This window comes from Megalobrama amblycephala, linkage group LG15, assembly GCF_018812025.1.
Source record: "Megalobrama amblycephala isolate DHTTF-2021 linkage group LG15, ASM1881202v1, whole genome shotgun sequence".
Lineage (NCBI taxonomy): Eukaryota > Metazoa > Chordata > Actinopteri > Cypriniformes > Xenocyprididae > Megalobrama > Megalobrama amblycephala.
This window is the reverse complement of record NC_063058.1, coordinates 28008822-28021808: the sequence shown is the minus strand read 5'-3', so window position 1 is coordinate 28021808 and position 12987 is coordinate 28008822. Positions and strand designations below refer to the sequence as shown.

Sequence of the window (12987 nt, the reverse complement as noted above, 5' to 3'; positions counted from 1 at the left end):
AGAGCAAAGCAAAAAATAAGATCTATGCTTTCATCTCTGAAAACATTGTGGGTGATTTAGTAAAGTTATTATTGTTGTGGCCTTCAGTAAAGTTTGATGACAGTCTTCTGTTTGAGAAGCACCCATAAATAATATGATGGCATGTTTTGTCACAAGCATGAGCCAGTGAGGTTTGATGTTATTGATGGGTCTCCATATTTGATTTGGAAACTGGTATAGAAATTGAAGAATATCTATGATAATCAAATACCTTCTTTTGTGTTATGCAAGAGAAAATCATAAAATTTTGTAAAGACATGAGGATGAAAAAAAAAGAAAGAATTTACATTTCTGGGTGAACTATCCCTAAACTACTAGACATTGATTGAAATAATGCTGGAACTTATGAATGAACCTATAACCTTATCATGAAAGATCTTTAACCCCTCAGTCTCACCACTTCACTGATACTGGATTCATATCTGTTTACTTGATGATCATGTGATGTTTCTCCTGTCATTGGTTTGTCCTTTAGAACCAGCTGAAGGAGACGCAGAGGTCGTTCCAGCAGAGGATCCAGCAGAGAGAGAAAGATCTTCAGCAGCTGAGAGAGGCTGTGGAGTCTCATAAGGTGAGTCTGGAGAAGAAGAGAAGTTTGAGAAGTCTCAGTCAGGACTCACTGAAGCCACTGTGTGATTGTGATGTGTGTCCTAACAGCGCTCTGCACAGACAGCAGTGGAGGACAGTGAGAGGATCTTCACTGAGCTCATCCGCTCCATTCAGAGAAGCCGCTCTGAGGCCACACAGCGGATCAGAGATCAGGAAAAGACTGCAGTGAGTCGAGCTGAAGAACGACTGGAGCGTCTGGAGCAGGAGATCAATGATCTGAGGAGGAGAGACGCTGAGCTGGAGCAGCTTTCACACACACAGGATCACATCCATTTCCTGCAGGTAACAGAGATCTAGAAGAACAGGATCATAGTGGACTTGAGCAAGAGACTCGCAGAGAAACATTTCATGAGAGCAGAATGAGCCGTTGACTGAAGTGTTGATCTGTGTGTTCGGTTATTATATAATCATCAGTCAGACTCTCATCTGATCATCTTCTTTTGAAAGAGACGCACTTACAAATGCAGTTCAACTCTGGAAATCTCTTAGGAAACTTTTTCTGAACTATATATTGAGCTTCCAGAGAGCAACAGCTCAAAACCTTACTAATATTTAAACTGTTTTACAACAATGTGAAATCCATGAACTTGATGGTACCAGTTTCATCCAGCTAGATTTCCAATCATCTATTTACTTATCTTTTTACAATGTTTGACTACACATTTTGAGCAATGTTTACCAAAATCAGATAATCTTCAAATTGAAAAACTTGGAATGAAAGTTCACATATAGTGTAAGTGTCAAACACTAGAACTTACATGCTCTAACATGATTTAATGAATATGAGAAGAATGAATCTGATGCTGTGAAAGTGCTGGATTGAGGAAAGTTACTAAAGATCAACAAGAGCTGCTCAAATCTGACATTAGTGCAGGTTATTGGCTGAAGTGTGGAGGTGATGAGCTTTGATTTCTGTTTTATGTAGAGTTTCCCGTCTCTCTCAGCTCCTCCTGAATCTACAGACGTAAATGACGATCCCTTCAGTTCTCTCTCCTCTTTTGATGGTGTGAGAGAATTTGTTTGTCAGCTGAGAGACAAACTGGAGGATTTCTGCAAAGAGGAAGCTCAAGAAGATCTCTGACAGAGGTAAAGTCCTGGAGATTCATCTGCTCTCAGAAATGATCCTCTATCATCTCATATCATGTAGAAGATCATATTAGAAATGTTTTAGGATCAGATGCAGGATCATTTTTTCTTGACATGATAATCACACTCATCATGTCTGTTGATTTCCACAGTCACTTTCACCAACATTGTTCCCAGGACCAGGAACGACTTCCTACAATGTAAGTCACTAAGCAGAAGAACTCACTGAGTGTGATCATGTTCTTCCTGTAGAAGGTGAAAGAAAACATGACAGAAGAGTTTTATACTGTAGTTGATCATGTAAATGATGATTTGCACAGGATATCTAGTAAACTGAATGAGACACTGCTAATATACAGTGGGTACGGAAAGTATTCAGAACCCCTTAAATTTTTCACTCTTTGTTATATTGCAGCCATTTGCTAAAATCATTTAAGTTCAGTTTTTTCCTCATTAATGTACACAGAGCACCCCATATTGACAGAAAAACACAGAATTGTTGACATTTTTGCAGATGTATTAGAAAAGAAAAACTGAAATATCACATGGTCCTAAGTATCAGACCCTTTGCTCAGTATTTAGTAGAAGATCTAATACAGCCATGAGTCTTTTTGGGAAAGATGCAACAAGTTTTTCACACCAGGATTTGGGGATCCTCTGCCATTCCTCCTTGCAGATCCTCTCCAGTTCTGTCAGGTTTGATGGTAAACGTTGGTGGACAGCCATTTGTAAGTCTCTCCAGAGATGCTCAATTGGGTTTAAGTCAGGGCTCTGGCTGGGCCATTCAAGAACAGTCACAGAGTTGTTGTGAAGCCACTCCTTCATTATTTCAGCTGTGTGCTTAGGGTCATTGTCTTGTTGGAAGGTAAACCTTCGGCCCAGTCTGAGGTCCTGAGCACTCTGGAGAAGGTTTTTGTCCAGGATATCCCTGTACTTGGCCGCATTCATCTTTCCCTCGATTGCAACCAGTCGTCCTGTCCCTGCAGCTGAAAAACACCCCCACAGCATGATGCTGCCACCACCATGCTTCACTGTTGGGACTGTATTGGACAGGTGATGAGCAGTGCCTGGTTTTCTCCAACACATACCGCTTAGAATTAAGGCCAAAAAGTTCTATCTTGGTCTCATCCGACCAGAGAATCTTATTTCTCACCATCTTGGAGTCCTTCAGGTGTTTTTTAGCAAACTCCATGTGGGCTTTCATGTGTCTTGCACTGAGAGGCTTCCGTCTGGCCACTCTGCCATAAAGCCCCGACTGGTGGCAGGAGCTGCAGTGATGGTTGACTTTTCTACAAACTTTCTCCCATCTCCCGACTGCATCTCTGGAGCTCAGCCAACAGTGATCTTTGGGTTCTTCTTTACCTCTCTCACCAAGGCTCTTCTCCCCCGATAGCTCAGTTTGGCGGGACAGCCAGCTCTAGGAAGGGTTCTGGTCGTCCCAAACGTCTTCCATTTAAGGATTATGGAGGCCACTGTGCTCTTAGGAACCTTAAGTGCAGCAGAAATGTTTTTTGTAACCTTGGCCAGATCTGTGCCTTGCCACAATTCTATCTCTGAGCTCTTCAGGCAGTTCCTTTGACCTCATGATTCTCATTTGCTCTGACATGCACTGTGAGCTGTAAGGTCTTATATAGACTGGGTGTGTGGCTTTCCTAATCAAGTCCGAATCAGTATAATCAAACACAGCTGGACTCAAATGAAGGTGTAGAATCCATCTCAAGGATGATCAGAAGAAATGGACAGCACCTGAGTTAAATATATGAGTGTCACAGCAAAGGGTCTGAATACTTAGGACCATGTGATATTTCAGTTTTTCTTTTTTAATAAATCTGCAAAAATGTCAACAATTCTGTGTTTTTCTGTCAATATGGGGTGCTGTGTGTACATTAATGAGGAAAAAAATGAACTTAAATGATTTTAGCAAATGGCTGCAATATAACAAAGAGTGAAAAATTTAAGGGGGTCTGAATACTTTCCGTACCCACTGTATATTGAACATCTACTGCATGTATAAATAAAGTAATATTGTGAAATATCCCTGATGCAATGAGGAGAGCTAGGTCAGATGATTAAATCAATTTTATTCCTTAATAAAATATGATCAAATAATAAATGATAAACATGAATTTTGAATGATAAAAATGTAAATTTAATAAAGGAAAATTATCATAACAAAATAACACAAACAGTTAGAAACCAACTTCTAATATCTATGAAATATTTGAAGTCAAAATCTAAGATTTATCTAAGAAAGACATTAGTAAAAATCTTAATCAAAAGTTTAGTAAGATCTTAACAAAATCTAATTAATATGTTAATCAAAAATCTAAGTATAAGTCTGTGTGAAATATTCTTGCCTAAGGAAAAATTGATGAGATCTTGTCGCAAAGAGCAAAAATTGAGTCACGACACAGAGAATGTCAGATAGAGACTAATCATACAGGAAAAATAACGTCCTTATATACTATGAAAACTGGACACGTACACAAGTTCATGTCCCCAAGGCCAGTAAACCACAAAAAGGCATTAAGGCAAAATTTAGATATCAAAGTGTAGGCATCTCAGCATCTTGAAGGTACAACGTACAGTTTAAATATTGTGCTAGACATTCATGTGATGGAAGAATTAAAGGTCTAGTTCCTCTTTTCTTGGAAACCCAATGCACTTGTGAAAATCAAGTTCTACTAAGAAGGTACTGTTTTGGCCTTCATTCCAGCCATGTACATTTCTGCTTCGGCAGAAGTGGCTTTTAAAAATATCATCTCAGGTTACGCATGTAACCATGGTTCCCTGAGAACAGGGAACGAGACACTGTGTCTTAACGCATATGGGGAACACCTTTGTGTAAACCGGTGTTTGAAACGCTATCAAATTATGGCAATCATATTGGCCAGCGAACTATCTGTTACCAAAACAGAGTTTCTAAAGCACTAGCCTCCAGAGGAGGGATCCAGAAAGAGGGACTGCAAACTGGCAGTAACCAACTCAGACCGGATTGTAGAGAAAGGCATCCTGGGGAGAAGGACTCAGCTAGAACTTTTGAACCCTTGCAATTGAGGGGAGTAACTCTGCTCAACCTAGGATCTACAGAGCACTTCTTAAATAAAGCACACTGGAGGCTGAATACTCTAGATAGGGTCCCCAATGTGAGACATACCTCCAGCTCCAACAGGAGCTGATCTACCAAGGGAGTTCTTACTAAAAACAACCTCTTAAACCTTTAAGATCAACTCAGGGGGCAAGGTATATGATGACCCACTCGAGAGAAGAGTGCCTCAGCCTTAAATGCTGACCTACCAGGGAGGTCTCACGAGAGACCTTCAACCTTCCGATCAGACCTTGGGAGCGCAGTACACTACCTCGCAGTACCCACTGGACTCAACCAGACGAGTATTGACCAAGCTCAAGGCAAGTACTAGGGATGCTCTTAAAGAGCCTACACTCTGATATAACTCTAGGGAGTCAGAATACTAACTTAGCTGGAAGTGCTAAGGATTCGCCTTCAAGGTGGCCTGCTCTAGGGCCAACTACTTGGTAGCAGATCTAAAACTCTAGGGCTAGTATCAGGGAGGCTCCACTGGAGCCTGATCTACCTGATAAATGGCCAAGGCCCGTTATCCCCTTTCCTTATGGTGTAAGTGCTAGATTAGATAGCAGCTAGGGTAGCAGACTATTGCTAAGTCTCCCTGGTGCTGTTGTCTCAGGTGGATAGGCCCCTTATAACTGTGTATAAGACACTATATTGTTGCTGTGGCCCATTTCCCCCAGAACTATGTAGCTGGTACTCTGACTCTAGTCTTTTCCCCTGAGCCCCTTGAATTATGTTCAAGCTTGAGTGAAATGGTTGTAGCTTTTTTCATAAAGCTCCTGTTCCTTAAGGGTTCTGTACAGATGTTTCTGTTGTGGTGAGAAGGACGCACCCTGTGTTCATGGTAGGTATGGATAGCACAAAACCCTGTTTTTCAGGGTTGTTTATGCTTTAGTACTGTTAGTTCTGATTACTGCCCTACACTATGTGAGCCCAGTAACTCTTTTAAATACTGCCACAGGTTAGCACCTGTATCTTCTGTAGTAGTAGGCCGATGTTTTGGTCCTCCTTCAGATTACGGTGACTAGTTCTACTCCCCTTGCTTTAAGTGTAAAAATTGTTTTTACTGAGTATACTGCCTGTTGGAATGTTTAAGCTCAGGTTGAGTTTATTTATTTTAACCTCACTAGTTAGTTTGGTTCATAGATAGCTCCCTTTAGAGTTAGTACAACTGCCACAAGCTGACACTTGTGTTGTTGGAAGTAGAAGGCTTCATTTGGGCCTCCTTCAGAGCACAATAGCTTGTTATATTACAAGGCTTGTTGGTAAATGTGTAGTATAGAGTTTGCTCACTTGGAGACTAATACTGCCACAGCTTTATGCCTGTGATCTTTTGAGGTAGTAGGCCCGTTTTGGGCCTCCCTCAGAGCATGGTGGTGTAATATTCTTTGTACTCTCCTTACTCTAAGGGTATAAGGTGATTTTACTGAGTACATTGACTGTTGGAATGTATGGATGGATTTAAGCTCAGGTTGAGTTAAATTTGTTGACCTCACTGTATAGTTTGGTTCTCATTTATGGCTCCCTTAGAGCTTAGGCACTGCCACTAGCTGTTGCCTGTGTCATTCTGAAGTCGCAGGTCCCATTTGGACCTCCTTCAGAGCATGATGGCGTAAGTTTGTACTCCTCTTGCTTAAAGAGTAAACAGGGTTTTTACTGAGTACACTGCTTGTTGGAATGTTGAGGTAGACTGATATGTGGGCACTCTACAGTCTTATCTGGCAGTTAAACTCGATTTCAATCAGAACAAGTTCCTATGTTCGTGGGCTCTTGCATTGTCAGCAAATGAGTTGCTTTAGGCGTTTGGCCTTCACAGGGCATCCTGTAAGCATATCCCCCACATTTGGGTATATCTCAGCAGGCTCTCCAGGAGCCTTCATGATTTTGTGATTACAGTATGATCTACCTGTTAGGTTGAGCTTAGTACTCCCCTCGGCTGGAGGGTTGTCCTTTATAGCACTTAGCTCCCAAAGTCTGGTCAGTGGTTGAAGGCCTATATAAGGCCTCCCTTGTTTGGGTCTCATTAGAGTGCACAGCTTCCTCAGTGCATAGATAACCAAGCACTGAGTAGATCCTAGGATTGAGCAGAATTTACTCCCTCACTTGTAAGTGTAAAAAGTGCTAAGCTGAGTCCCGCTCTCCAGGATGCCTGTCTCTGCGATCTGGTCTGAGTTGATTACTGGATTACTCATTTTTACTGGATATCTTCTCTGAAGATGTGACTTGAGACTCTGTGATCAGACAGGTTGTTGGCCAAGACTAGGTCATTGCTAGACCAGGTCGGCCTCCCTGGTGGCAATCAGGGTCGAATTTCTTCCCCTGGATTCCTTTGGGTTCCCCTTGGCTACATTTCCTAAAAGGTACCCCCCTTTTTTTTTGAAAGAAGCTGGGTATCAGAAGTGTTTGAGCGGCCTTGGTAGGCCTTCTGTGGAACTGTGTCACTGACAGCCTAAGTATGACCCGAGGGGGAGTGGCTCTCGTGATATGTCCCATTTAAAACATGCTAGCAATGTTATATTACTAGCAAACCGTAGCAAAACATAACAACACCTTAGCAACCACTTTGAGTTTATTTATCTATCCGCCAGGGGCGATTCTAGGGTCAGAGCTTTAGGGGTGCTGAGCACCCAATGAGCCCCACTGCCACCACCCACCCTCTTTTCACACAAAAACAAAAAATATGTCTATTGAAAAATAACTTTATCATTTTAACATTGATTGAACTAACTCCAAAATCCAGATTTTTTTTTCCTTTTTTTTTGAGACCTTTTCAGAACACCAGCTTAATTGTGAGAGTTCACACAGACAGCCCCCTGTAACAAACACAAAACCTTCTTCACTCAGCTGGTTTTCCTGACCGTTAACTCCATGTGCCTCCTTTTGTATCAACGGTCATCAGATTGGTTCGATTAGATTCAACTTTATTGTCATTGAACAAAGTAACTGCATGCGTCTTGCGGAAGAAAATTGTAACCGGTGCTACTTCTCTCCATTTATGACTATGGACGAGTCATCCAGGTCCTGTGCTACTCCACAGCGGCGGCGACCTGCTGGACTAAAATAGTCCGAAAATAAACACTTATTATAGGCAGGGTGCGATTTGTGAAAAAAACAGAGGGGGGGTGTTTTGAAAAGTTTTTTTTTTTTTTTTTTTTGAAAATTTGTTAAAAACCACAGTGGAGCTATATACTATTTTTGGCAGCTGTTACATAAACATTTTTACAAAAAATCTTCTGATTTAACCTTGAGATTTGAAGTATTAGATAGCTTAGATATTTGCAACACTACAATGACACTAATAATTCTTCATTTCTGATAGAAATGCAAAATCAATCGGTAGTTATTAATTGAATAACGAGACCCAAATTTACATTCAATCGCGTTTGGTCCCATTTATTTTTGATCACAGTGCATACACGTTTACCTCAGATTTTATTATATAGACACATTTCCCTGGTGTACATATGTGCATTTTAAGACATTTTAAGGCCAACAAATTGGATAACAATAGCTTTAAAACCATGTCAACAAATACATGCATGCCTGCACAGTTTTGAGGCAGCTTTAATCGCATGTTTGGTAATTTCATGACTTAACTTACAACAGAACAACGACGGTCATTGCTCGTAGTTTCTTTTGCGCTTTATTTAAGCTATAATAAAGTAATTATGCAGCGCACGCCGGTGCATTTGCGTGTGTAGGAACTGTGGACGAACCAGACAAATGAATCATTCAGATGATTCTTTCAAAACATAATTCTAATTCAGAATCGAGGTTTCGGCTCCGGCCCGTCTGCAGATAAAGCCAGGCTGATTACTTTTACGACACATGCTTCCTGATAGTAGAAGCGACATACCAAAGGGTCACCCAAGAAGACAGAGAGACAATCCAGACCCTTTTGTTTCCTTACTTCACAGGAAAGCCAACGAGACTGTTGAACAAATAAAACTGCTTCAAAATTGTTCCAACAATTTTAACGGACTTATCAAACATCTTTTAACTACATACATTTTGCATTATGTGTCCACAAGTACTACCTGTAAACAGTTAGGCTTTAGAACACTCGCAATTCATGTAAATATGTTAACTCTTGACTGAATGACTGAAAGTATGCCTTATTTGGACTTGATTTATTTCTTTTCATCTTTCTTAAATCATGGCTTGAATGAAATCTGTTTAAAATGTATCATATTCCAGTTAATAGAAATTATGTTAAAATGGCACTCTGCTAAAGCAGAGACAGAACAGGATGTAACACTTATGTTTTATTGGGGGCAGAGGAAGGCCCTCTTGAAACAGGACAATGTCTGATTGGCCAGGACTCCTCAGAGGTGTGACAAACAACTAAGTTTAAATGATCATATTGCAAGATAGTGAAGGGGAGAAGTTGGTTAGTAAACGAACAGGGAGTTGGTTCTGTTCTGGGAAAAGAAGCCAAGACAAGTACCAAGAACAATGGAGTAACAAGAAAGAACAGACAAGCAGCTCATTCAAGCCATTCAACCTTCACTCACTTTTCTTTTCTTTTACTTAATTCTCCTTTACCGCTGAAAGTCTTGTGTCCTAAGTTTCGCCGCAAAGTTCAACCAACGACTTTTGCCGCTTCAACTCCAGCGACAAAGAGACTTCCTTCATTGTTCCACACGGACCTGATCTGGACCAATCATCGACTTGGGAAACCCCTCTCTGCACGACGAGGGAAATTCACCTTTAAGTCAACGCAAGCAAGTACCTCCAGATGAAAACTGAACTGGTGCATTTAAATGAATGATTCATGGTTCGTTCTGGTCTTTGAAATGCATTGATAGGAATTCCGTTAATCAGATCACTCTCTCTCTCTCTCTCTCTCTCTCTCTTTCAAAACTCTTTCTCTCTCATTTCCTTCTTACTGCAACGCGTATGAATGTATGTGTGTGTGTGTGTGCGTGCGTGCCTTTGTGTTAGATTAGTTTGTGTTAGAATAAATAAAATCTCTTGTAGATTTTAAAAGAAAGTGTCTTGTATTATGTGCTTTATGATTTAATGTCTTAAACTGTCGATTTCAAGTTACCGTGCTCTAATCAGTGTTTTCACGATTGTTGGATATTTATATCCGTTACAAGAGCTTATTACGGCTCGGGCAAATGAACGCTGGACGAATCAGTTGCTCGGTCGTAATCTAAACAACTCTTTATTCATTTGAGCTAATTTTACTTCCTAGGGTGTTTTCCCTACACGTGTTAATTTTCCTGAGTTTTACCAACATAGCCTGACAACGTCTCATCTGACCGCAGTTCAATGTTGTTCAACAAAAGCTTCCTCGTCGTCACCTGCACCTTTTCCACGCTCGTTTGACTTGTGCCTGGCGCTGAGGCGAAGTCGGAATGCGCGTCTGAAAAGTGTCCCATTTGTTGTGGTCGTAAAGAGACAGTTCTATATAAACGCAGTGTTTTACTTGGCGATGTTTTAAAAAAAGATTTAGGTTTTTGGTATTTTATATGCTCTGTTGGTGGTTTGAGGAGTAGCATCACCCAGGGGGGATATTTTTTTTATCCCCACCAGGGATAAAAATAATTCAGCAGAGGCAGGGATACACAGACCAGAAGGGGGGAAATCCCCCCCATCCCCCCCTACAAATCGCACCCTGATTATAGGTGTACCATGGTGATTCAGGATACTGACTCCAGTACTCACCGATATAGTTTTGGAACCGGAACAACTCTAGGTAAAAGGAAAGAAGTGTGAGAGCTTTGGAGCAACTTAGTTGATTCACAACACTACTCACTCTGCGTGTGTTTCGCGCTGGATGACGGTCGTGCTGAGCGGTGCAGGTACAGAGGAGAAGTAGAAGAAGAGAAGAGGATGACACCATTTGCTAAGGGGGATGTTTTCATTTTCATCCTTAACACATACATTTTAAACCACAAACTACGGAATATGTTTTGGACATTATTTAACCTTGTAAAAGACGAACAAAAATTTTAGAATAACAACATTTCTTACTCCAAGTTTTAGGGGTGCTGAGCTCCTTTTTAGGGGTGCTGAAGCTAGCCTCGCCCATGCTATCCGCCTTTTAAAACCACAAAAATAAAACTTTATTTTTTAAACTTTCAAGCCAACTTAAAGTTTGTCTACAAAATTATTTTTATCTAGTTACACTTATTGTGGAATCAACTTGATGGATCTTTGCTGAATTAAAGTATCAGTTTATTTTAAAAAGAATCGTACTGACCCCAAACATTTGAATATTCAATGTTATAATAATAGGCCTAATTATAATAAACAGAATAATAACTAACATATATACTCAGGGAAGGCATTTAGAAAATGTTTGATAATGATAATGATGGGATATCACAGGATATCAGACAGATTGATAATTCCTGATTGTGATGTGTTTTATCTCCATCAGATTCCCATCAGCTCACTCTGGATCTGAACACAGTGAATAAACGCCTCCGGCTGTCTAAGAAGAATAGAGTGATTACACGCACTGGCACAGAGCTTCAGCCATATCCTGATCATCCAGACAGATTTGATGAATGTAATCCTCAGGTGTTGTGTAGAGAGAGTGTGTGTGATCGACGCTGTTACTGGGAGATTGAGTGGAGTGGTGTTGGTGTATTAATATCAGTGTCATATAAGAGCATCAGGAGGAAGGGAGGGGATAATAAGTGTTGGTTTGGATCTAATGATCAGTCCTGGAGTTTGTTCTGCTCTTCCTCCAGTTACTCATTCAGACACAATAACATAAAGACTGAATTCCCTGTAAAGTCGATCAGCTGTAGAATAGGAGTGTATGTGGATCACAGTGCAGGAACTCTGTCCTTCTACAGCGTCTCTGGAGACACAATGAGCCTCATCCACACAGTCCAGACCACATTCACTCAACCGCTCTATCCTGGGTTTGGGGATTTATATTGTTGGATCATCAATGAAACTGTGTTGATGAATCAGAACAGACTCTAGAGAGATTCTTTCCATAATGCTTTGAGCTCATGATAAATTAGAAACAGTGAGATGTTATAGAGTGTCTTATTTTCTCTTCATTACATTAATACTACAGCTGAACTTCTGTCAGTGAAATAACATCAGAATAAATGTAACTCTTTAGATTACAGCCCGCAAAGTACTGCGTCAGTAAAATTAATTCACAGCATAATTTCAGTAATTATAGAGTACCTATAGAGTATGTATGTGTAGGTATAAGGACACAATATGTAAAGTTTGGGGAATAAAGGGGTAACAACCAGGAAAATTAACAAATTATTTATACTGTAAATATTTTAGAATGCTTATTACAATAAGTACACAGAAAAATCTCCAGAGTTAAATCAACTCTGCTCAGAGTACATATGGTCCCTCTCTAAATAGTTCTAAAATAACACTAAAGCAGAGTTAAAGTTAATGAGATAATTAAACAATTAATTAAATGATAATTGTGCATTAGTGATGAACACCTGCTGTTAACAAGCAGAATCACTGAAGAAAAGAGAAACACAAGAACACAGCTGACTTCAGTCACAGCCTTATTAATTGCTTAATTATCTCATTAACTTTAACTCTGCTTCAGTGTTACTTTAACACTATTTAGAGAGGGACCATATGTACTCCGAGCATTTGATTTAACTCTCTGAGGTCTGAAAACGCGCCGGCGCGTTTTGCAGGTTTTTTTTCACATTGCAGCAAAACAGACTTAAAATACTCCGTCATTTTTGTCATAGAGACATAAGTAATATATCAATTGAAACTATAGAATATCTTCTTTTATTTGTATACACTCAGAGTAAAAACAAAATGTTGTGCTTTTTGTAAAATAAAGAAAACTAACATGATGCGTGATTTCTCCTCTCCCTCTGAACGAAGTCCAATCTGATAGTTCTCAGAAAATGAACTGTAACTTAGTGAATACTAATCACAGAAAAATTACACTTATGTCTAAAAAAACGTTAAGATGTCAGGTTTTAAATCATGTAAGTCAAATCGAAAACAAACCTTCTGTGTTTATGTAATCTGTATGAAAAGAGAGCCATGTCAGAAGTCAGTGATTCAGCTCATTATCCGCTAATGCGGCCACGCCCACGGAGCCAGCGCTATTCAGACGCAAATTCAGAGGCAATACATGCATTCATCGTCTCAATCGTGTATTTATTGTCTTGAAAAGTGTTTATCTGGATGTAAAAGTC

General features: G+C 40.1%; 1 long non-coding RNA gene across 1 annotated transcript; it reads left to right on the top strand.

Moving 5' to 3' along the window:
• Positions 1–874: 874 nt before the first annotated feature.
• Positions 875–12167, top strand: LOC125246836. Its single transcript, XR_007179969.1, has 4 exons — positions 875–930; positions 1574–1734; positions 1887–1934; positions 11214–12167. It is a non-coding gene; the product is annotated as an uncharacterized LOC125246836 (long non-coding RNA).
• Positions 12168–12987: the final 820 nt, after the last annotated feature.